Source organism: Bombus fervidus, chromosome 12, assembly GCF_041682495.2.
Source record: "Bombus fervidus isolate BK054 chromosome 12, iyBomFerv1, whole genome shotgun sequence".
NCBI classification, from domain to species: Eukaryota; Metazoa; Arthropoda; class Insecta; order Hymenoptera; family Apidae; genus Bombus; species Bombus fervidus.
In genome coordinates, this window is record NC_091528.1 from 533,747 (window position 1) to 558,846 (window position 25,100).

Below are 25,100 nucleotides of genomic sequence, written 5' to 3' on the forward strand. Positions count from 1 at the left end.
TCCTTTTGTTCATCATACCCTATACAGCGATCGTTTTTCGCGTTTACAGAGGGAATACTTTCAATTATATTCATAAGCCGTTAAATAATTTTCATTGTAGCATTCTTACCTGTGAGTGACACTCAGGCCGTTTCCGTTGTTTATTGTTCACGTGTAATTTCATAATTATTACGGGGAAAATAATTATATCGCTTGAAACGCGTAATATCGTTTAGTGGAAAATTGATGCAATTACTTGTGTAGTACTGATGTACATCGACGAATTAATAAACAATATGATCATAATATTAAATCGTCAGGCGTGTAATATGAATGGCTCGTCGAGCAAATGATTTGAAACAGCAGTTGTGCTTGTCAAAATTTGTTATTTAAATAGTATACGAAATCTTGGACGAAATTCCAACAAACCGGTATATTTTCTCTACGAAGTTTCTCTGGAGTGCTAAAATACCAAACAAATATTTTACACTTAATGTTACATACAACTATATTTTATGTTTAATATTTGAGTCTTTCGGAAGCTAAATCGATCAACTTCACATTTGGTAAATTTTTCATCATTGTTTAAATAATGTTGCAAATTATCGTATGTATGTACCTAAACGAATAAATTTTATTTTCACTTACTTTCGCGTTAAGAATTTATTTGTTTCGCTTTTACCTAAAATATTCTATTCGAGACCACATTTATAAATGACAAAGAATTCGACTTTTAACAGCCGATATTATAGAATCGTTCAACTTTCAAAGAGCAATGTCGAAAATATTCGTGTACATGATTTAATGGAAACTTTAAAATACACAATACTGTTATTACGTGAATGTATTTTCTGTTAAAAATAAGAACATCGACCGTTATTGTTGAGAGTGAACTAAAAATAAAACGACAAACACTATTGTTTCTTTGAATGATAAAAAGTTAATTGCCACATTCCCCACATTAAAAAAAAGAAGTAACAAAAGCTGGCATTCTTGTTATTAAATTGTTATTCACAAATGGCGCATGACTACAATGAAAGCCTCCCCACGAGCGCAGCGGCGCTCATTTAAATAAACGACTGTTAAATTTCACCTCTATTACGTTTCAAAAATTCAAGCGCACGATTTTCCCATTCGTGAAAGGGGTTCCTATCAATTTGAATATTTATAAGGAAAGGAGGCCTCGTGAAATTCTCAAGTAGGTTTACAGATATTGGTACGATTTGACCAGCCTTTGAATACATTAATGGAACTCGAAGAAGCGATTATGCCGCACAGGCCAGCTGTCTTTTCTTTCTTGCTACACTTCTAGAAGCCGTTCGAACATTGTGTGAATTAAAAGAATTATACTGGGTCATATACGAGCATGATTGTTTATTACAACTATGTATTCGAAAGTATTCGGTTTGTCCTTCGGTGTTATCGATTCACTTTGTTGCTCGAAATTCTCGACGAAGTTCATAAGAGAAAACCCAATTTCCGAACGATCGTCCATGTTAATTTGTTTTGCCTGTTTTACGCGTACATTTTCCGAGCGTCCCGCGTCAAAGTTTCCACTTCGTTAAATAATGTGGTGTGGCAAGGAGAAAAAGAGAGAGGAGAGGGGAGAGAAACTGTTGCGTTGTAAAAAGCTGCTGGACATGCATTATCGCGATGATGGAAAATCGAAAAAGAAAAAAATGAAACTGAGCACGTATCGGATTTAAACGTGTCCAATTATCGAGTGCATTTCAACCAGAGACAAGTGTAGGATGTTTATTACGAACAATTGTTCGAGCAGACGAAAAGAGTGAATGAGGGAAACCAAAAAAGAGAAAAGTGAAAAAAGAATGAACTGCCCCTTATTGCTTGTTTATCGGTCGGTTGGTACCATGAATTGATGTAGAAGTTGCGTTAATTGTGCGCATCTGCACAAAAATAAATCGCGATCGCGGCAGGTTAAATCGAAGTTGAATCCGATCGCGTTTATTATTCCGGGAAATCCATGCAATTCTCTCTAATTCCGATTTTTTGTCTCTATTTGTCTGCTTTCTTCTTCTGTTGCCATCCCCTTTGGTATGCGTTTCGTAGCCTGGATTCTCGCGTTTCAGTTTTACTTCTGCGGTCGTACTCGTCCGTTCAATCGTTTTACATTCTACGCACTCTAATAAATTATTTATAGGCTTGAAAATACTTATAGAAAATGTTTATTGATTATGGCGCTTCGGCCATCCTACTATAGAATGACAACGAAAGAAATTTGTTCACTTAACATTCGCAATTTAACCTTTTTCTCTTGTGAATCACTGTTCGTGCTTCCCAAAAAATCATCGAAACAGGAAATTTCGATCCAGCGGGGGTGAGTGGGGGAGCTTAATAGCTTCTAACCCTGCCTCATATTGCAGTTTTCATGCTAGAAACTCAGAAAACATTTCACTCTTCCCTCGTCTCTCTCTCTCTCTCTCTCTCTCTCACACACACACACACACACACACACACACACACACACACACACACACACACACACACACACACACATCCACACATTCTCTCTCTTTTGGTTTGCTTTTCCAGTCGCAAGGTGCGTTCACCTTAAATTACGACACGGCAGTCTTGCATCTCCCATCTACTGTCCCCCTCTCTGCCTAGCCCTTTTCTTCGTGGTTTACTTCTCTCATCGGGTTAAGCATCGAGTAACCGATTGCAAATACGTAGAACGGGGGTAGCGAAGACGTGGAAAAGGGGAATTGAAGTTTGCCTAGGTTGTAAGAGGAGACGCTGGTAAATATCTTCCTTACCTATCTTCTCGTCGATTTCCGGATGGCGTCTTCGTTTCGAGGAACGCCATTCCACCTCTCACCAACACGGGAACCAATAGTCGTGCAACCCCCTTACCAATGTCTCGCCGCATTTCAACGAGTTCAAACTGAATTAGTTAATCTTTAATGCGTAACCGATGTTCGGTGCATCGTCTACAGTATACATTATTTCTACGGTTCTTCTTTTTGGCATACGTACGGCATACGTAGATCTCGGCAAGGAGCACTTATTCGATATATATTAAAGCTTCGAAAATTTATAATCTTTATGTCAATTAAATCGATAGTTTACCTACAGTTTTTTGAATAGCGAATAAAGGAACAGTTTTAACGAATAGGTCCGACTGCCTTGTCATTTTTCGGTGGTAACTTTAAACGATAGACAAAGATAAAAGAACAAACATTTCCTTCACTAACAATAATTTAGATTTAAGAAAGAAATTTCAGTCGCGAAAATTCTCGCAGGAAATTACCGTCGACCCTATTAATGTTGCACCAGAGGGACTTAAATATTTATAACTATAGAGACCGTCGTGGATTAAAAGTGTTGAAATCGGATCAAGGAATGCGGGATACAATAGGAAACTCGAAATCAAATATTTGAAGTTCCTTTTCCTGAAGAGGATTTCATTCCGCCTTGTTCTTCGTTTAGAGGATCTAAATAACTATGTCTATGAATCATTGTAGGACGCTTGCAAGGGTCTTGAATTCCGTTACAAGCTTTTACTCAGCTCATATAATTCGCTGTTGCTTCGAAATTTAATACTTCGTATACAATTTAATTGTTTGACGTTCAATCTTCTAATGGTATATCTATTATCTTAACCATAACACTCGGCAATAATTCATTTGTATCATAAGGCAAATTGGTTTCGAAGAAGTCGATTATACTCGTATTATTATTCGATCGTTACCCTTCCGCGACCACCACTTACAAACCAAGAAGAATTTATCATCGTATCACGACGTAATTGCGGTATAATCCAGGAAACACGTCGACTCGATAATTTCGAGCATTTTGCCATCGTTCCCTGGAAGGGATAGAAATCGTTTCGCAGACATTGGTAGTTCGTAAAGGCAGACGGTTAAAAGGTGGAGGAAAAGGAAATTCCGCGGCGTGTCGCGGAGCGTTTCTCAGATGGTTGCGTTCCCCTTATAAGACGATTATGTCAAAAAAAAGAATTAAAGATGTCAAGTTGAAAAGTGGAGCTTTAACGTACGAAGAAAACGGTGGGCGACTGGGACGAAAGGACGCGGGGGGAGGGGGTCAGGAGACGCGGAGAGATTCGGTAAAGGAACATATTGAAAGAAGTATAAAGAAGGGGCGACGTTGAAGAAAGAAGAGTCCCTCCAGGCAAAGAACAGACGTTGAAAAGATAGAACAGCTTGTTGGAGGTATCTCCATCATCGACCTTTTACACTTCGACTCCCTTTTCGTTCTCTTCCATACTTTATCTCCTTTTTTCTTTTTTCTTTCTGCTCTCTCGTATCGGATCTAGATCTTTCTACCGTCCTTCTTCCCCTTCTTTCCTCCGGTTCTCCTCCTCGAGAAACCGCGAGGAAGTCCTAGAAGAAGGCTCAGAGGGGTTGAAGGAGGGTAGACCAACGCCCTCTTTGGTACCAGAGCCAGTTTGCTCTTTACATTACATTTATTTTACTTCATTTTTCGCGGAATAAATGTCTTCGGGGCTTTACCAGTCGGTTAGGAAAATACTTTCATAATACTTGGCTCCTCTTTCATCAACCCTCTACGCAAGGTGCCTTCTCCCTTCTTCCAGCTTTTTCTCTTACATTATCTGTCTCTCTTTCTGTCTCTCTCTCTCTTTCTCTCTCTTTCTGTCTGTCTGTCTGTCTGTCTGTCTGTCTCTCTCGTTCTCTCTGTCTTTCTTCTCCGCCATCTCTCTTCGCCTTTGTCTTCGAAAGGAGCGCGGTTTCTTTCTTTCTTTGCCGGGGAGAAGCCATGGAATAAAATAATAAAGGCAACCAAGATACGACATCCTCCACCCTTCTTTACGCACCCAAGCCACCCGTTTGTTGCGTCTACCAACGAGAACTAATATCGCAGATCTTCGTTCGCGATACAAAGGACATTTTTTGGATAGCTTGTGTGGCCGATGTTATGTTATGATTTATGGTTTCAAGCTCGCGGGAAAATACTTGTCATTAAGCGATTATCGGTTCTCTTCTTGTTGAGCCAAGTTAAAACTTCTTCCTATTTTCTGGCGGGATTCGACGATTTTCTTAAATAAAATAATTACTGGGTAAGATTGAAACCTAATTAAACGAAATGTTATACTCATGCGAATGATTCATCTCGCTTGTTTCTGGATTAATAGGAGATCAAACATTCCTTCAAAGATATCGATAATATAAAAGATTTGGTTGAAATTTATAGTGGAAAGATATCGTTAGTCAAGGGAGAATTATTTTGGAAGACCAAGGTACTTTCGACTCTCGATTCGGGGTTGGTGGATTTCCGATTGCCCCACCCGGAAACAAGTTGTTCCTTTTCTCCACGGAAGGTGAGACGAAGGTAGATTTATTGACTGTGCCAGTCTCGACCGTCCTCGGTGGTAATTCGAGAGGAAGCTCTGAACGCCGATGAGAGTCGACTGATTGCGAGTCACGAGGGGGAAAGGGCTCCTCTTCCCTCACAGTTTAACGAAGTTATCAACGAAATCGGCAAAACAAGTCGGATATAGTCTTTGTTCGGGAATCATTATCCGCCCCCTGGTCTTCGATTACGCGTCTACGTGTAATGATTGGAAGAATAATGTCTCGGGTTCTAAAGAATGAAAAGCATGTAATGTATTCGGTATAAATATTAATGGCACAAGAAAGTGGGGAATTATCAAGGGAAAGAGTAACCGTCGACCGCGAATTTGATATTGAAAAGGATGTATCTTCTAAGAGATACAATGAGATCATAAATTATTCCTGTGAAAAAAAGTAGTCGATAAGGATTCAAATACGTATCAACGTGGATTTGCACTCTAAAAATTACTAAACATATTAACCATAACTTGGATTTTATCTATTTGCAAAGTTGCAACAAACCACTGTTTAGATTATTATATTACGCAACATGCATATAAATTTCCGAAATTTATGTCGTTTTTGTATACAATAACAAGCATGTCGCTTAAAGCGAAATTTTTTTTATTTTATTTTAAAGTTTCATATTTTTTAACGCGGAGGATGTATTATCGAAAGACACATAGGAACGCCTTGACAATGAAATGGCTGAAAACTTGAGAGCGGAATACGTATTTTGAAAGCAATATGTACATTAAATCAGACATGCTGTTAAAAGTTGCACGAGCGGAACTGTACCATGGGATTTTTATTATTCTCCATATTCGCATACCTGAGAATTGCGCTAATTAAAATTGTTAATAGTACACGAAGCTTGTGGATTTAATTAACTAAAGCATCTCTCCGAAGTAACTACCAACGTAATGTAACTTGATTCGATCAACTATGATTTAACAACCGACCATTTCACATTTCAAATGTAGATACACTCGTTTTACGTTGGAAATGAGAAAATTTATCTATCTAAAATGTATCTATAAGTAAGCTCGGATTCGGGATATTCGTAACTTTGTATCTCTTTAACGAATTCGTGTTTGAATGAAAGAAAGGAAAAAAAAAAAGGAAAGAAAGACAACAAGACAGAATGAAAAAAAGAAAAGTGGAATAAACGAATGTTCGAATAAGCGAATGGCGTATCCGAAGAATCTGCAGAAAGAATACGGCACTTTAAATGATTCTCCAGGGCGAGGGGGAGTGAAACTTTGCAATCACGTTCTGCGATAGTTTCTCATTAGTTGAAGAGTGTACAGCGCAATACGCTTGCTGCACTTGGCATCTAAACTGCAGTTCTCTCTTTCCTGGACTCGTGATAGTTTGATATCGAAGAGGTGAATCGAAGGAAGAGGAGACGTTGCTCGTGAACATGAGAACGATATTCCTCCCGGAATAGCTGGAGATTGCTATTTCCTTACCTTCGTTCCCAACAATTCGTACGCCATCGAAAATCGAACACGCATTTCCGTTAAATAAAACATGCATTACGTCGGTATGACAAGGTATTCTGACAAATCATTCGCGCATTCCAATTTTCCAATCGAATTAGGTCGTAAGAAATTTTCACGTAAATAAATTGATCGATTCAATTTCGAATCTTAAAAATCTATAAATGTGTGTAATTTTATCGATACCTATGCCATCTATGAATTCACGTTCGACACAAGCACCTCTATCGTCTATGGCGAATCATCGAGATGAATCTCTCTGGGAAGGGAAAACGAAATATAAGAAAAAATGGCCGGATTTTTTATGCGCGTGTTTTCCCCGTGTCTCGTTAATTAAGCCGTGCAGAGGTTACAATGACATATCGGAGATATCCAGCGTTTGAACTTTGATGAGAACGATGTTCGTATAGGGGTGGTTAATGCGGTGACACGCACTGGGACACCCCAGAAGGGAGTGGCCCAGCCCGGCCATTCTGGTCATTGCTCAGTCGATAATTACTTACCCCCGGCTTAATGTGCGAAGCTCATCAAACTGCCTGTGAAATATCGTTTTCACGCGCACATATGCGCCTGAATCAACGACGCTGTCATCGGGACACGTATTACGGATACCGGGACCAAAATTTATCATGTTTGCCCGCAAAGGGTATCCGCCGACCCTGATGAAACTTCGCTCTGAACTCCACGCGGTTGAAGGATGAAACTTCTACCAAGATTTGATACTAAATAGATAGAAAATTTCTAATTTACGGATTGAATTTTTTATGATTGGATAACTTTTAGATGAACATTAATGATTGCGATTTGAATTTTGGCTTATTTTTATATTTCATAAAAATTACTTCATATGAATTGCGAAACTTTATAAATCTTATTGTTTTTCCATATATTTAAACACAGCGTCACATACATATAGTATATTTAAGGGCTTTTATATTCCTGCCTTTCCTTTCTTCCCCACAACCTCGCTGGAATTTTGGAATCGGCAGAAACAAAGATAAATTTAGAATGATGAAATTACGATACATTCAAGGATTGTCTCTTTCGTTTCTTTGCTTCCTTTCTACTCCCGCCTGAATCTTAAAATCAGCAGGACCAAAGGTAAATAATAAATCCGATAATCTTCCTTAAAGTTAAACTTGAAAGTAGCAGAAATCGAAAATATGTAATGGTTCTACACTTCTTACTGTATATTCCGTTTATATCTTTCTCGGTTCCCTCCTTTCTTTTATATTCATTTCCATTGCATTTTTTCATCCCATATCTTTCTTTCCTTCTCCTTTTTTTTTTTATATGTCTTCCCCATCACTTTCATATCTTTCTTCCCGTATCTCTTTCCCCGCCTCCTTTTCCGTTTTGAATCTTATTCATTCCTCATCTTTCTGTCCTTTCTTCCATCCATATATGTACAAAATAGGATTATGAAAGAAGCAGACAACAAATAAAATGGAAGAAATAGTAATAAAAATCTTTATCTTGGATCAGAAGAAGATAACATGGGAAGATGTTGCACGTAAAATTGCAATTTTGTTTTAGAAGAATATTGATGTGGTCTGGAATAGGTTTTTAAATATAGTACAGATATATATAGTTTAAAAATAGTACAAAGTTTTCAAATTATTGTCGGTTTATTGAAATCATTTTGAAATATGTACAATTTATACAATAAATGTATATGTTTTTAAATCTTAACCTTTTGTAACGTACAATATACTAAATTCTAGCGCAGTACGCAAAGTATCCTTAAATGGCAAATGAATTAACAATCAATGTAGTGTTAAGTAATTCACTGAAATTTTGTTTAATCGTAATATTTTTGTAATTTTGGTGTGGAAATATCGTGAAGTTCGATGTTGCTTTCGTTGGAACTGCTATGTACAACATGATAAGATTTCTGTAACAGAAAATATTCAAAAATAATTATTAATAATATATTTTACAAAGTCAACTTGAAATAAATTTATGTAAGAAGAATTTTCATATATAAATATATAGAAATACAAAAATTGTATAATATTAATAATAATTGTATAATATAATTGTACAATAAAAATAAATTTGTAAAGTCAATTTATCAATAATAATTCCTATTTTAAATAAAATCACTAATGCATTATTTTTATTACAATAAGTAATGTCCCCAAATTTATATTCATACAAAATTAGAGTTTAATTAAAGACAGTATCTAACTTTGTCATCTTTAAAATAATAGTGAAACTAAATAATAACAAAAATTAATTCTATCTTTTCTATCATTACTAAAATAAAATACAGCCATTTATATCTAATAGAACAGAAACTGAAAAAGATATAAAAAATAAAATAAAGTCCCTGTGCTTTTTAAACAATATTTAAATAATTTGCTCGCCGCTAAATATTTGGAAAACACCAAAAACATTCCTCAAAAGCATCTATCTTCGCTGAAGACTTTCAGGAAACTGACAACGGGCGATCCTTACCATTTTTCTTCAAATTTCTCATATTAATTATATTATGTGTAATTTTGTGTGTGTGTGCGTGCGTGCGCGCGCGCGCAATATACAATGTGTCGCACAACTCGTGGATAATCGGTTGGGACGCGATTTTAGATATGAAAATAAATCATAGACATGAAATACAATTTTTGTATTTAAAGCCTCACTTTGAATAGAATAAAGTTTAAACATGTTTAATTAAAAAATGGTCTAGTGCACACGCATTATACGATACATTTCCAAAATTATTTTTCTCGAAAACAAAGCATCGTATAAAGAAATTTTATTCTACATTTTTTACTTATTTTCACATGTAGTTTAACCTTAATTACCTAAGTCCGTAATTAGCCAAGTTTAAATATATTTTTGCAAATTTTTAAAATCATTTTTTCGGGAACGGAGCGTCATATGAAAAAATTTTATTCCTTATTTTGACTCATCTTGACACGTAGAATTAATGAATAGTCGCCGACCGCCCTGTATATATTAGACTGGCAACTAAGTGATTGCGGATTTTGTCATTAGGTGGTATTGACAAAATCCGCAATCACTTGGTTGCGTTACATATACGTATCGAGAAGGAAGAGAGATTGTGCTCTATTAAGAGTGCAACGATCGTTAGGCGTTTGCAATAAAGAAATTGATAAATCAATGGGTTTACAGAAGAATAGAAAAGAACTGGGTGCACAACAGAGTGAAAGCTGCAGAAAAAGATGAAAGGAGGCAGGGAATAAGCGCAAGAGCAGCAGCAGCGAACTTTGTTTAACGGAATTTTATTTACGGCAAACGACTGGTAGATAGAACTGGATGGTTGTTTCTTTCTTCTCTTGTCAGTGGAAAGAGGGTACTCAAGCTTTTTTCAATTACAGACACAAAGTTACGTTGCAGATTGATATCAGCCGAACCGGGTTCTCCCTTAAAAACTAGCCTTGGTAATAATTAAGGATCCGTGAAATTAAAAGTCTATCCCTAACAACATCAGCATGATGGCAGCGATTCTTAGGTTCCCTTCCTTTCCTCGCTCGAATATTTTTCCTCTTACCCGCTACTTTCCGCGGGCATTAAAACTCGATGAAAGAGATCCTCGAGATGCTCACGAACTACTCCCGCGGCAGCTTATGTCCTTAATTAATAACCCAATTGCACCCGGAACGATACATAGTCATTCTTTCCTTCTTCCACAAGGGCTTTTCGGCTGGCAGACTCGTCAGTCTCTGATAACTTGCAAACGTTTCTCTTTCAATTTCCTTATTCCCTTTTTAACGTTTCCTAAACCGAGAATCGACGATGTTTCGCCGATCGTCCCTTAATTGTTAGCTAATTTTCCTTTCGTTTTCTTTTTTTTTTTTTTTTGTCGGTACGTACTATTCTTTATATAAGAAGTAAATTTTTTGAAAAGAAGAGGTGTCCTTTTGTCTCATAAAAGTAATGGCGCGCGTGCTCCATGTCTTTCCGAAACAACAGACAGACATTGTGGAGCGTGATAGCAGATGCTTTCCGTGCTATAGAATTTGGACCATTCCTTAGTCAATCAGTCGCGATTTCTATTCAGAGATCTCCTATTTCTCACAAACAGATAGAAATGCAGAAGTCTCTTGCATGGTCGTTGAAAATCGGCAAATTTTTATCAGTCAAAGTACCGTATGTGATAGGAATAAAAATCGCCTCACGTCGATTCCGTACACTTTACATTTTCATAAGACGTAATGATACAATATTCTCCTGTGGAAAATCTAGAAAAATTGCAGTCTAATAGAGTATTTACATTCATTTGGTTGCATTTTACGAATAATTATCGCACTATCTCATTTTTCGCTTTTAAATGATTTTTAAATGTTTTCATCGTATTTTTCCCTGTGATCTCACAAAAATAGCTACAATTTCCTCCATCACAGAATAGGAAAGAAGGAGAAATAAATTTTTTAAACTAATGGTTGTTTGATCGTATAACCAGAGAAGTATGGCAGAGCGTGAATTTGCCGCGTAACACGTAATCAACCACACGGGCAACACCGCTCGACCAAGTAAAGACATAATTTCAATGAACAAACACAATTACTGGCTTGTTACGAAACGGGTCATTTGCCCGTCCACCGGTCTCGTGGAGAGGCCCATTTAGCCGAACAGACTGCGTTGTTCCCTCTCGATGCGTTTCGTACCGTTATGCACTTAAGAGAGTGCCGTTCGACATTGCATAAAAGCCATTGCTTTCTTCCTCTACTTGGAAATTGCCATGCGTTTCGACGGCGTACTTTGGCCCGAGGAAAATTCAATATCATTCGCGTCTCCCTTCACAAAAATACATTATCTGTCCTTTACGTCGAACAACACTTATAAACAAGACTCTGATAAAGGGTAAAAAACTTTTCAACCCTCCGATCGAGTGGTAGCTAGCTTTCGATGATTTTTAGATTTTTCGAACGTTAGTGAAACGAAATTTTATATGATTTCAACAGAACGTATCGCCACGTGTTCATTGCTTTTTAGTTTTATCCATTCGGAATCCGGATCAAGTCTTCATTTTTTCGGTTGACACATTGATTCTGTGCTTCCTGCACACATATTGATTCTATTTGATGTTTATATTTATTCGTGAAATCATTGTTACGCTTACGGGGTTTTTTTGTAGATATCGATAAAGTTGCTGTTTTCGTATTAATAGTACTACACAGATGGTTTGATCTGCCCAATCTGCTATTATTTTGATTTTTTTGAATTTTTCGATTGTAACTGTTAAGCTCCTGAATCATTATTTTTTATCGTTGCAACTGTTAATAATTCTTTATTTTATTTATTCTGTTCTTTAGGATTGATCACAGGTTACGAATATCGGAAAAAGGTTTCAGTCTTTTCAATCGCACTTATTTCACCTCAACTTTAATTTTCACTCATTTGTCAATTTTTCTTCCATTGAAAAGATTTTTCCTACCTTTCGAAGGGAAAGGAACGGTATTTTCACCTTATAATTTCTATAAACGGCAGCGCTGCAGTCCTTTTTAATGTTGATTGCGTGTCGATACTTAATTACAATCAAATACAATTTAGTTACATACAAAAAAAATGTGGTTATAAACGGCTAATAAAAAATAGAAAATAGTGCGTGATACATTCTCTGTCTGAGGAATTTGTTGCGCGTTGCGGAGCGAGGTAAGGGTAGGGAACAACAAGAATCAAGAAAAGATGTAAGAATCGTAGTCGACGGTTATTCGGACTCGGAGGGTCATACTTGTTCTTATTATAAGGATACAACGGGTATTGCGTAAGCAGCTTGATCTGTCGACCTCTTGAAATCGAAGAAGATTGTAACTCTAAGGGTAGCTGTAGCCTTCGGGGCGTGTTTCGCTCACGACTCGCTTTATTACATCGCTTTCCTCTTGTTCCACGAATTCGTTCGACACAACGACACCTCTGCTGTCCATCACCTCCATCCTCTTTCGTGTCTTTTATTTTTTCTTTTCTACTTCCGCTTGTTCTTCTCCCCCTTCTTTCCCATCCTTTCCGCTCTTTCCGCTCGTTCCTCTTGTTCTCGAAATCTTGCGTTTCCAATCGATAGACGCTTTTATGCAATCGCGTGCTTCTGACCCGACTTTTCTTGCTTTCCTTCATGTTCGATCAGAGCTCTTGATGTCGTTATTCCACGATACGATAAGTTTCTCGTTAATTTCGACCGTATCGATAATTCTCTCATCGATTAAAATATCTACTCTTTTCTGAATTCGAGACATCGGAAGTTACAATTTAGAATTAATATTGTCGTTTCCGAAAATTACAAGGTATTTATAAATTATTTGCCCTTCTTTGTTTATCGAACAAATTTAACGTATGTATGTATATAACATTGTTATTGTCGTTGTTAATAATTTTGCGTACGATTCACTATCGAGATAATTTTTGTCCCGATTTCGTTCCATTTCCTGTATCGTGTTAGCATGTTACAGACAGCAAGTAACAGAGATTGTATTATATCTACATTCTGCGTCCGCACAATTTCTTCTTCGGCCATTGTATACAGTACAGCAATTGCACAGACGCATACCCTTTTTCCTTATGCATTGCATATCGAATCGATGATTGCTTCTTTGCAATCTCGCCATTGTGGTTCGTACGAGATGGAAATATTCGAAAATTGTATATCGCTATTTCGTTTATTTATCCTTCATACTTTACTTTTATTTTCTTCAACTACAAGAATAATAGCAGCATTACCGTATCCTGTTACTGCGCTTCGCTCGCATCACGTTTCCATCGGGATACCGAGCAAGGTATAACAAACTATCGATTACCTATAACGAATTAACTTCTTTTTCAACTTTACAAAAGTTTTAAGTAGTCGGGATAATTTTTAATAACACGGTGTTATTTTTCTTAGATGATAATCTTGTTATTTTAAAAGGAAAGCTAAAGCTAATATTCGTGCAAATTTGAAGTATAGAGACGTTGAAATCTTTTGTTGTAATAACAAATACAATATTGTATAAATAATGTATAAATTCATTACGTTGAAAGAGTTAAAGTAGTATCGTAGAGCGCTATAGGAGGGAGCGTGTTTCTTAAAAAGCAAAATATTACTCTTAGAAAAACCCATGAGCTATCTACTTCTCGCAAATTTTAAATTTGTAAAAAAAGCTTGTGATATGAAAGGGGGTCGTGGAAATTTCCGCTAAAATTTAACCACGCACATTTAGCAACGATCGTCCTGCAAAATTGGCCGAAACATTGTCCGACTCTGGTCGGAGACGTCGCTGCCGGCCCTGTTTTTTAGCCGATACGCTGGAAAATTAAGCAGACCGTGATATCTGATCATTCTACCGTTTTATATATCTTTCGCTCAACGGCGTTGATTTTGATTTTTCCCACCAGTTAGCGGTCGGCTGGAAAAGCGACAGGGATTCTGACCGAGCAGGCCGAAGGGTGGTTAGTAATTAAGGGTGAAGGGTAGTTTGGCAAAAGTGGATGGAACGAAGCGTTCCTGGCAATTAATTTTCGCACCCAGTTTCAGTTTGCAGTCCCACTCCTAGCATTCTGGCTCGGCCAGCCCCTCTTTTTCTCTTCCCTTCACGATGCCCTGTATCTCTATTCGCTTATCGTTCAACAGGATAATACACGTATATGTATATCTATAGAAAGGGACTAAGCACGCGGAGTTGCCAAGAAGGACGATGTGTGACATCTTTCAACGGTGTCAACCACGCTAGTTTAAGCTTTTGCCAACGTTCGAGTGTTAATACCATGATTAATATGCGGCGCCTCGCTTTTCACCAGACCAACGCCTATCTCTCCGTGACTAAGACCAGCTCTGTTACCTGTACGCCTTTTACAGAACATACACGCTGCTATTCAAAGTCTACTTACAACCTGCAACAAATTCCATTTCGTATTTATTAAACGCGCATACGCTCACTCGCTCACACGCTGCATCGATTCTTATTAATTGCACTTGAGTTGATGATTCTTCTGTGTTGAAAAAGCAATCGTGTTTGTTTCGAACTAAATGGTTCGCGAGTTATTTTATCGTGCTACGAGAATTTGGCATTTGGGGAAGGGTAGAAATGGTAAAGATTGCAATGCATATACAAATGGGAAAAAGTTTACTTATCAGAATTGGATTGTTTCTTTAATTATCAAGTAAGCTACGTAGTATGTAGTGTGTAAACACGATAAATGCGTCATGCGCCACACATACATGTATTTAAAAAATATACAATATCGATATAAATAAACAACCTGATTATTGCCAATAATGAGATTATATATGAATTGTTTTTATATGATACAATAGGAGAAATTATCATCAACATTTAATACTTTCCATAGTTTTGATGTTGATTCAAGCAGTTTTTTGTAAGAAATTATCGAACAAAGGAGGTCGGCGTTAAATTTCCATAACGTAGACGCGTTTAGATGCAGTTTTTCGATTGGCCTGTACGAATTTTTCGCGCTGGCTTAACTCTCATACGATGGAACGCGATTATAAAGGCAAAGAGATTTGCGCACGAGGATTTCACCGACAGATTATACTAGTTTCTAAAATGTGAGGACCAATGGAAGAGACTGCAGCGACATTTTGTTTAATATTTTCACCAAGTCGAGCACATTTTTACGCTACGATAAATATTCAACCCCGTGAAATATTCTTTGATACATTTAGGATTACGTATCCACTCCTGACTTTTATCGTTTTACACGGTGATTTTAATTTTTTAATTTCTCATTCGTTACAAAATTGTTTACACACTGCGAATTATAAAATATAAAAAAGGTATTCTCCAAGTTCATGCACCTTCTATCTAAAATTTTAATCAATGAACTTGGAAATATTGTACAGAGAATGGAATAATTGCTAAACGATGTAATCTTGGATAGCAGAATCCTATAGGTTATAGATGAATCGATAAATATAATATTAATTATATTGATTCGATAAAAAAATAATTGTAATACAATTTAGTAAAAATTAACGATTTACAGGGACAATTAAACGCGAATATGCGATGGATAAACAAAGTTGTTACGATGCTATGTATATACGTACAAATGAGATTCTACAAATAATTCGGAAATATAACGCATAGTAGGAAACATAGAAAGAGGGTAGGTTCGGTACAGTGATCGATCAGATTCGTTGTGATGTTCTTAATTATTTATCGTAAGATATACGATGATAAATGTCGGTTATAAAACAACGGCGTAGCTTTGTTACGGTAAATTAGCTTTGAAACTCGCCACGAGATCTGAAGTTCGCGTATCAACTTTGAATATTAAGGAAGACTGATGGAAACTTTTCAGACCCTATTTATAAACATTTTAGAAGTTTCGCGGAACTCATTGCGACATATCAATAGTTATTAAGTTGCCGTACGTTAATCACTTATACATTCGCACTCTTTTCAGGCAGTCAATTTTCAATATAGCAGCTGTAGAATGATTTTGTTAAAAGATTACTGCGATTATTTTAGCGAATATTCTTAGATCAAAGGATATAAACTACGAAATCGAACGAAACCTATCAACCATCCTCTTTCGCTTATGGTCTTCCAAAGTGCATTCCTCATGCCACCGTAGAAACATATTTTCTTTGTCCACCTCGACACGACAGGGAACAGAAAAATCCGAACAACCGAGCACGTAGTAGCGTGGCAGTTGCTTAATAACAATTATTAACCGAGGTAATCCTTACATCGGACACGATGGTGGTGGCATAAAGAAAGTCGAGGCGCTACATGGTGGGGGAGTTAGTTAGGCGTTACGAGGATTTACGATAGGTCCTATTTCACGTAGCTAACCAGCCGCGGGAACTGGCTCGTGGGGTCAGCGTCTATACGGGGAACGGTGAGAACGAGAATGCAAGGGTGTGCGCAGGGTTACGGGCCTTGAATAGGTAGGGGGTACACGTACGCCAGAGGCAATAGTTTTCAGCTACCAGTAGTCATTTGTAATTGGAAGCCAGCAACGTTGGCTTTATTGCTACCATAAAGATCTCGGCTTCCTCGGTCGACCGCGGTCTCTTCTTGGTCGCTCCGCCTTTCGCCTCTGTCCTTTGTGTCGGCACTACAGCATAGTTACCGCAACGTATGCCTCTTGCGATTTACGCAAATTAGCACCGCGAACGCTTCTTATTCTTCCTCTACTTTTCGTTCTCACATATAAATCGAAAGTATCGTAATTGATAATCTCACCGATACGCGTTGATAAGCTTGTCAAACTATTTGTTTTTGCGAATCTCGATAGATCTTTCGTGATGGCAACATCGAATGACGAAACAAGACTGATTTATAGTTACGAAAATTAATCGACGATGTACAGGAAGATTTGATTTCTCGGTAAATTAACTCCAGTTCGAGGAAATCCGTCGAAGTGGCGAGTTTTAGTTGCAGCACGTAAATGTATTTTTTTAAACAGAACGTTAAATAGAAATACCTTTTTCAAGATAGCATTTGCTAAGACAATTAAATGAGTATATTTTATATATAAGTATATTTATGTATAAGTATATTTTAAGGAAAGACAATTTGTTATACTTATATAAGTAATGTCAAATTGTCACATATATATGTATTTGAATGTTTTATGTATGTATGCTGCCATCTATTACATATGTTAACGTTATTTATTGCGCATGTTAATATAACTGCGCATAATTCACAACGTGGTTTTATAAATAGACCGTGTAATTTATTTTCGACGTAAATATGTCTTTAAACGAATTTTTTTAAAACTAAGTATTCTGCATACAAGATTCTGTATCGACAGGTTCTGATGAAACTAACGATAACATAGGCAGAATAGTAAAAATACACAGCTCGAATTAGATATATATATACATATACAATACGAAAACGGATATCCAAACGACTGGCAGAAGTTTTCGATCCTCAGGCTTGTAGAAAATACGATATTTGGCTTTTTAAAATATCTGATACTTGAGACAAAAAAAAATTAAGCGAAACCATATGATTCATTCATGTGAGAATTGTTAAAACTAATATAAATATTTTCTGTGTAAAAGTTGACAAATTTGTAAATTAGCGATTTTATCGTTGTGATATGCACGCTACGAATTCGGTTACAAATACAACAGAAGGAAAAAGGAGGAAGTTTAACATTTGCGTATGCATACGAACCGCATTATAATTCGTTGGCCGGTAATGAAATTCCCTTTGGCTTGCCATCAACTCCCCGGGGGATTTGGTTTATACGCGGCATCCCGATGGACGCAAATGCAGTAGTCATCAATTTACGGTATTACGACGAAGTACTTACGCATAGAGCTCATAGTTCACGTTGCCTGATCCCCTTACGGGGCTATCGATATCTTTGACGGAAAACAGCACATCAGAACGTTCTAACACAAATTCGTTCTACTGTTCACGTAATTGTCGATTGAAAATAATCCGATCTCCTATTTTATTGGATGTTGATGTTTAATCACTAATCAGTATCCTCGAGCTATAAAAGCATAAAAAATTCACCACGTTGCAGTTATATTAATTAATATTTTTAACGGTATCCGACCCTTGATAAACTACGTATAAAGTAATTTCCATCAATAATTCTTTTCGAAATTTATTCGTTCTCAAGACGATCGAATGATCGATCAATCGTTGAGTTTGATTCCTAACAATTCCATATCTTTAGCTTGAAATGTTAATTTTATAAGCCTAATTTTCAAATCAATGATAAAAGTAGATTAAATTAACAAGCACATTGTCGTAAAACGAAAAACCAATCGCATGCGATCAGATTAACTAAAACAAAAGAAATACAAAAGATCTATCTGCGTTCTATAATTTGTAGTTTGGCGTATAGTTGTATAGTAGTTGTAATAATTCACAAATTATTGGGAATCATGCGGATCACAAAGAAAATAGACGCATGAAGCAACTTGGCGATAGAGTTGATACTCGCATAAATTACTTGTATGAAAATAAGCGAATTGGCAAACGTTGAGTCTCATTAAAATTCATTAATCGTGCAAGACCGTCCGTTTTCCACCGGTTGACGGAATAAACGTGTACGTTCCAACGAATTGAGCGACTATGCAACATTCTACCATATTATTTATCGCTTAATTCATATGAACCGATTCGATTCGGCTTGATTAAATACATACGGTAGTCAATGAATGAACTGTCGCGTGCCCGCGGCGTTCAACGTGATCGGAGCCATTTTTCATTGGAACATGCTCGATTGGCAATTATGCCTATACGATATCGTCAGAATTATGCCACTGCTGAGGCAGAGATGTCATTCTGTCCTGTGGATCGTTTAAATATTTATTCGTCAAAAGGCGGCATAAGTAAAAACCGATTCCATAAAACTTTTGGAAATAATACGGTGAAGCTGGCCGGCTTATCGGACCAGCGAGAAACAAGCTTGTCGAGCAAACTAAAACCGGCCCGTGTGACGCGGGCCATAGGTAATCAGAGTCGGAAACTTTGCTTAATTTAACTTTGTTAATAAGCTGCTTCGCCCTGTACTCCTCCGATGAAAATGCTAAGGCGAATCGCAGATTGGTCAAATCGCGCGATACCGCCGTACTGTTAAACAAATTAAATACCTGACCGATAAATTTCTCATTTTTAATCCCAGAGAAATAGTCTGATTTAAATAACTTCAAAGAGAGAAAGGGGAATACCGTTTTAAATGTTTTGTTTCTTATCTTACTCGTGTATAACTGGTATATTACATCTTAGCTTGAATTTGTAAATAAATAAAATAAGCAAACTGCAAAACTTATCGGCTATGATTGTTCGTATATACAGGGTGACCCCTCGGAAAGCAAATGGAATTCTTTATATACAAATATGTAACATAACATGTTTTGCTCAAATCCATGAATCTTCAACTTTATGTTACTCTACGACAGATATTTATGTGTATATATGTGTTGCGTTAAAAAATTTTGTTTCATAATCTCTTCCATGTCACGTATGCGTTTTTTTACTTCGTTTAACGTCAGAGCGAGGAAGCGGTCTTATCTTGCGTGAGTCAGCGTTTCTTCGATATTATATTTGTTTCGTAAAAAATTTGCTATATCATTGTGAACCCGACCAACGTCCTCTATAAGACCGTTGTTTATTAAAACAGTTTTACTTATTGGTCAAACGTGGCTCCAATGGCCACTCGTCTTTTGGTTTCAACAATCAGTTAATCTTTCGTTAATTCTTATCAGCGATCTATTAAAATTTTGTTACCAAAACTTTGTCTGAAACATTTTGAATATTTTTATACTTGCTTCTTCATCTTAAAATGTCAACTTCCACCGTTAATTCCAGACCAAATCCATTCCCAGTTTTTCACTCTCGTACTATTAATATACATATTATTACATATCAGATGTTCAGATATATTTAGATTAATGAACATTGGACAATTCTTAATAAAATTCGCAAGAAAATTTTTTTTAGTATCGATCATTATGCTTTCCAGGATTCCAGCCTGCAAATTCAGGCGATTTTTTCGAACTTGCCTCCGACGTTTTGTAAGCAAATGAAGACAATTTGTGAACTTATGTCACGGAGCTCGACCTTTAGCAAGTTCGTGATCTCTGCTCTCGGTATGCAACCTGTTGCCTTCGTGGCAAAAAGGTATCTCATTTGTAAGTAGAGTTCGTAAATTTGTGGTGAACTTTAACACACCTCTGATCTAAGAGGCTTCGTTAACGGTATAATAATTAATTTCTATTTCACGAAATTGCATGTAAATCCCCTGAATAAACGATTTCTAAATTAGACGTAAAAATTAGTATATTTTAAGATAAATTTGATGGAAAATTTGCAAAGAATATTATTATCGACTAATTTAATATTGTAGCATATATCACGCTTTGCTGCAAATGCAGTGTAACGTAATTACTCAATTTTGCAGATATTTCGCTTTAATTCATGGTACGATTAATAGTATTAATTAACATTATTAATACAATTAACGGTACAGTATGTATAGATTATTCGTAATTTCTGGTAAAGAACAAGTACTGATAATAGTGGGAAGATAACTTGAAAAAATCTTTCGAAGGAAAAAGAGAAAATGAAGTATCCAAGTGTATTAATTATTCTGATCTGTTTATAGCACGTATTAGTACATGTTACTATTTTAAGTTATCGCGAATCGATAATGCGTAATTTATGGCTTTTTTCAGAGGGAAGTGCAAAGGGTCGGGCTTGCGGAATAATCGCAGGTCGTTAAATATCAATCGGATGGTGAAATTGGTATTACAAAAGCACAGCGAGTTCAATTTGGTTATTCGGTATAGAAAATGAGAGTGGAATTGGAGTGGAGCACAAGCGATGATAATTTTCCTTATAAAGGAGAATTATGAGTCGAGACGCAGGTGACGGGCGCGGTAGACGGCGTTTTTGACAGTACGATCATTTTTCAAGGGTGCGCGGCAAAGTGGTCGACAAAGAGAAACGACGAATAAGTTGAAGTCAGTGCGAAATGGCGGGACATTTTTTAGCAGGCAATGCTGAGTCTCCTATAAATATGCAATACCAATCTTCTAGCCGACTGTACCAAGCATTCTTACCCTTTCTGGACTGGCGTCGTTTGTCACATCTTGTCAAATTAAGCCTTGAACTTCCTTTTCGTGGCAACGAGCGTGACGCACAAGAAACTCTTGCAAATAAGTAGTGTGACTTTACGCAACCCATACTGAGAGATATCTCTAGAGGGATACCGAATCGATAGTGTATAGTATGTATATGTAGTACGAATAGTAATCCTATTTAATGGCTACTACTCGGAGACGGCAGATTGACCAGGCCAATTGTTCAAACATCGGGTTAGGAAGATGATGGATGGAATTGAAGGCAATGAATAAATGGATCTTGGCAATGAGCTTGACGACGTGCTTTCTCGATTCTCCTTCTTCTTCTTCTTCTTCTTCTGCTTTTTCTTCTTCTTCTGGCATTATGAGAATCATCTTTGAGTACACTTTGAGGAAAAGTAAGTTACAGATCATTGGAACATGGATGTTAGCGATGGAGTCAAGTTCAACGGAAATCCAAATCGGTCTTAATAGACAAATTTTACTTGTTAACAGACAATGTTTCATTTCCTATACTTAAAGAAACCATTTCAAAATTGTAAATGGCTATTTCGTCTCGAATCAAATCTACGATGTTGCGTGCGTATTATGTACATACTTTTCAATTGCTATGTGATTCGATTCTTTCAGTGTTTATAAGTACATAGATTATTGAATTCTATGGGTGCTTGACTTGAAGTTCGAAATCAGTTTGTATAACCTAATCCTAAATACTTACTTTCTAAGTTTCTTTTACAACAAGTGTTTGCGTCACAATTGTTTAGAATTTTCAAATATAAATACGTATCGAAATTGGTTCAGTCCAATAATCTTGAGAATGCTTGGATAGACTGCTGAAAAAGATTCCGTAATAATACGAAATAAATTAAAAACTATTTAAAACTGCGTGAATTAATTGGATAAATTTTTGATAAGATTTGCAACACTTTACAAATTCATCACGTGTCACGACTGAGTTCACTTGAGTTGTGTACTTATTTACAATCGAAACGCGAAATAGATAATAAATACGATGAAAACACATATTTACTTTCATCATTGAAATTTTCTCCGAATTCGTGCGTATAATTGTTTTTACCAGAATAAATTTTTTTCTGTATATATACGTATAATGTATGCGATAAGATCAAAATTTTTAAAGGTGTTTGAATCGATGGGATAATATCTTTGCGACACTGTAGCCAATTTTGATGGGAATTTTGTAATAGCCAAAGGATGACACACAATGCACACTCGTGTAAGCGAATTTGGGAAATGCGCTAGCTGGGTTTTCACCTACGGCGAATTTACCCTGGTTCGATGTTTATAATTCGAGAAGGGCCTGGCTTTAATTACCACCCTACAGTGTTTACACGAGCCGTAATATTTGATGCGACCAGATAGGAGCTTCGTTGACGTGCATGGACCGCATATCGCTAGAGAAATATGCATTATATCGAACACTTTACCGAAATACAAAGTTTTTCAACATGATGTAAACGCGCAACGCTCTCGTGTTTCTACAATTTTTTTTCACTATAGTCGCTTAAAAAATCCTCCGATTGTCAACATACGAGATGCGCGCGTTGTATTGTATCTCCCAGAGACACGTTTACCGGATTGATTTATGCTCCGTTATTTGCAGAAATATTTACACTCCCATGCGAGTATTACGATAAATCAGAGAAATGCCATTATCTTCTATATATACATATGATATACATAAAAGTTACGATTTTCAAACTACGAAAGAGAGAATGACTTGCATTTTCTAATCGGGGCATATTTACTTGATACGCGAACAGAGCGCATATAACGTGCTTGTTAACAATGCAAATGACTCGAAGCTAGGCTAGCAGAAAGAAAGAATGGAAGGAGAAAAGCAACTGGTAAACAAAATGCAGCAAAATTGTTCAATTTCCGCGACCGGAGACTGTTTACCTCCAACGACCAAGGACGCGACATAACATAGCTTCAATAATTTATTATTTTATTCCTGGCTGCATCGCGGAAACACGCCAACAAAAATCGTACGTACACCGACGAGGAGCAGAAACAATTCTCTAAAATCACTCTGATTAACTCCAAGAATTTATGAAAATATTATATTCTTCATTATTTGAATTTTTTTATCTGGAAAAAGATAGCAAGGAGAAGCGTAATGTTTAGGATAGTTCTAATCTTCTGTAAACAAGCAGTTTATCAAGATAGAAAGTTAATTCACAGATTATCGTTCATAATATTTGATTTACGGTACGGAAGATTTTGATCGTGTTTATACGTAATTTATATTTACCGGAAAAGATTGTTTTTTTTTCTACCCTTGAAAGTATCGATCCCGCTTAACAGAAAAGATATCAAGAGTTCCCTTAAATCTCCATCCTTTCTATTTTGAACGCTTAGTGCATCGATGTTAGATGATGGATAAACCGCAAAATCAAACGGGCCCTTCATCAATCTCCTATTTTTCGAACTTGCAATTGATCACTCTTTCGCTACACAACCGAATAAATTAGGTAAATTTGCGCAAATATTCGGAAAAATAAAGCATTAATACAAAAAGGAAAATGCGAAATATATTTACGATTAATTAAACAATTGTTACGACGATTCTCTTTGATTCTTATAAAATATATAACATGTGGGATAGGATGGGACAAATCGATTGTCAAAAAGTCTACGAATTTTCCAAACGACTGGATATTTACGCGAGCAACGCGCCTACCTGTTTCCCAAAAAGTTCTCAGGAAAAAAAGAGGAGAAGGGAAAGAGAACGAGGATCCATATTAATTTCCGACGGATACACGATCTTTTCGTAGTTTCCCTTATCTCTTCGCAGGTGTGTATAAAAACGCCATCAGTCTCCGGTTCGCGCAATCGCCGTCAGGTTAAACCACGTAATAAAAATAGACACTCTAGCTGGCTCCTTTCCTTCCTCTTGGTTCTTCTTCTTTTCGCTTCAGCTCGTCTAGCTTCGCAGCCCCGCAAAAGGGATTCAGTCAACAATATGGCATGATGTTTGATGAGCCGATCGATCACGGCACCCTGTCAGTTTTCCGGTTGAAACGTTGCCCTGTATGCGCGTGATCGCGCGTGTTTGCAACCGCGTGCGAATGTTCTTTTATATGCACCGAGATCGACTACCAAACTGTATATCTACCTAGAAATGTAGGAATATATCGTATTTGCCCACGTTTTAAAAAAACATTTTTTACCTTTTTACAAGTAAACTACCTATCAGAAACCGATTTCTTGGAAAACTGACTTTTCTACGAAACCAATACGACGACCCATTTAAAAGAAAAAAGAAAGAGAAAAATGAAGAATATTTCATATATTTTTCTACTTCATTAGATGAATTCTTTTGATTAATTCAAAAGTACGTGTAAAATTTTACGATCAAATTCGAAAGGTTACGCCTACCCAATACAGATGTTTTACGTTTGCACGATGATGATGCATTATTTTTATAGAATCGTCGTAGAAAGGGATGCCGATAAAATTTCGTAGAATTACGCATCCTCTGAAGCTGCGAATGAAACACGATGATAAGGAAATAACGGACGTGATACTTATAAAAAATAATTGTTCCTTAAAAAGCAGCAGAAATCTTTCAACTTATTGCCAACATTTAGATTGTCTTATTTCTATTATCTCGCGTAAAACAATTCTGAGTTACATTTACGTGGCTTTTGTTTCAGTAGGAAACAATTAACAACGGGACAAGATAGTAGAACTTTGTATAATCACAAAATACTTATTGCATACGGTCTACGATATCTG

At 36.7% G+C, this 25,100-nt stretch overlaps 2 long non-coding RNA genes across 2 annotated transcripts in view; one reads left to right on the top strand and one right to left on the bottom strand.

The window, feature by feature from the left end:
• LOC139992940 (uncharacterized) overlaps positions 1-25,100 on the top strand; it is a 91,073-nt gene that overhangs the window by 26,290 nt on the left and 39,683 nt on the right. The gene's annotated exons all lie outside the window — the stretch shown is intronic.
• LOC139992939 (uncharacterized) overlaps positions 8,446-25,100 on the bottom strand; it is a 92,854-nt gene continuing 76,199 nt past the window's right edge. The window contains exon 3 of the long non-coding RNA XR_011801249.1: positions 8,446-8,708. This is a non-coding gene — a long non-coding RNA (uncharacterized lncRNA). The remainder of the gene's footprint in view (positions 8,709-25,100) is intronic.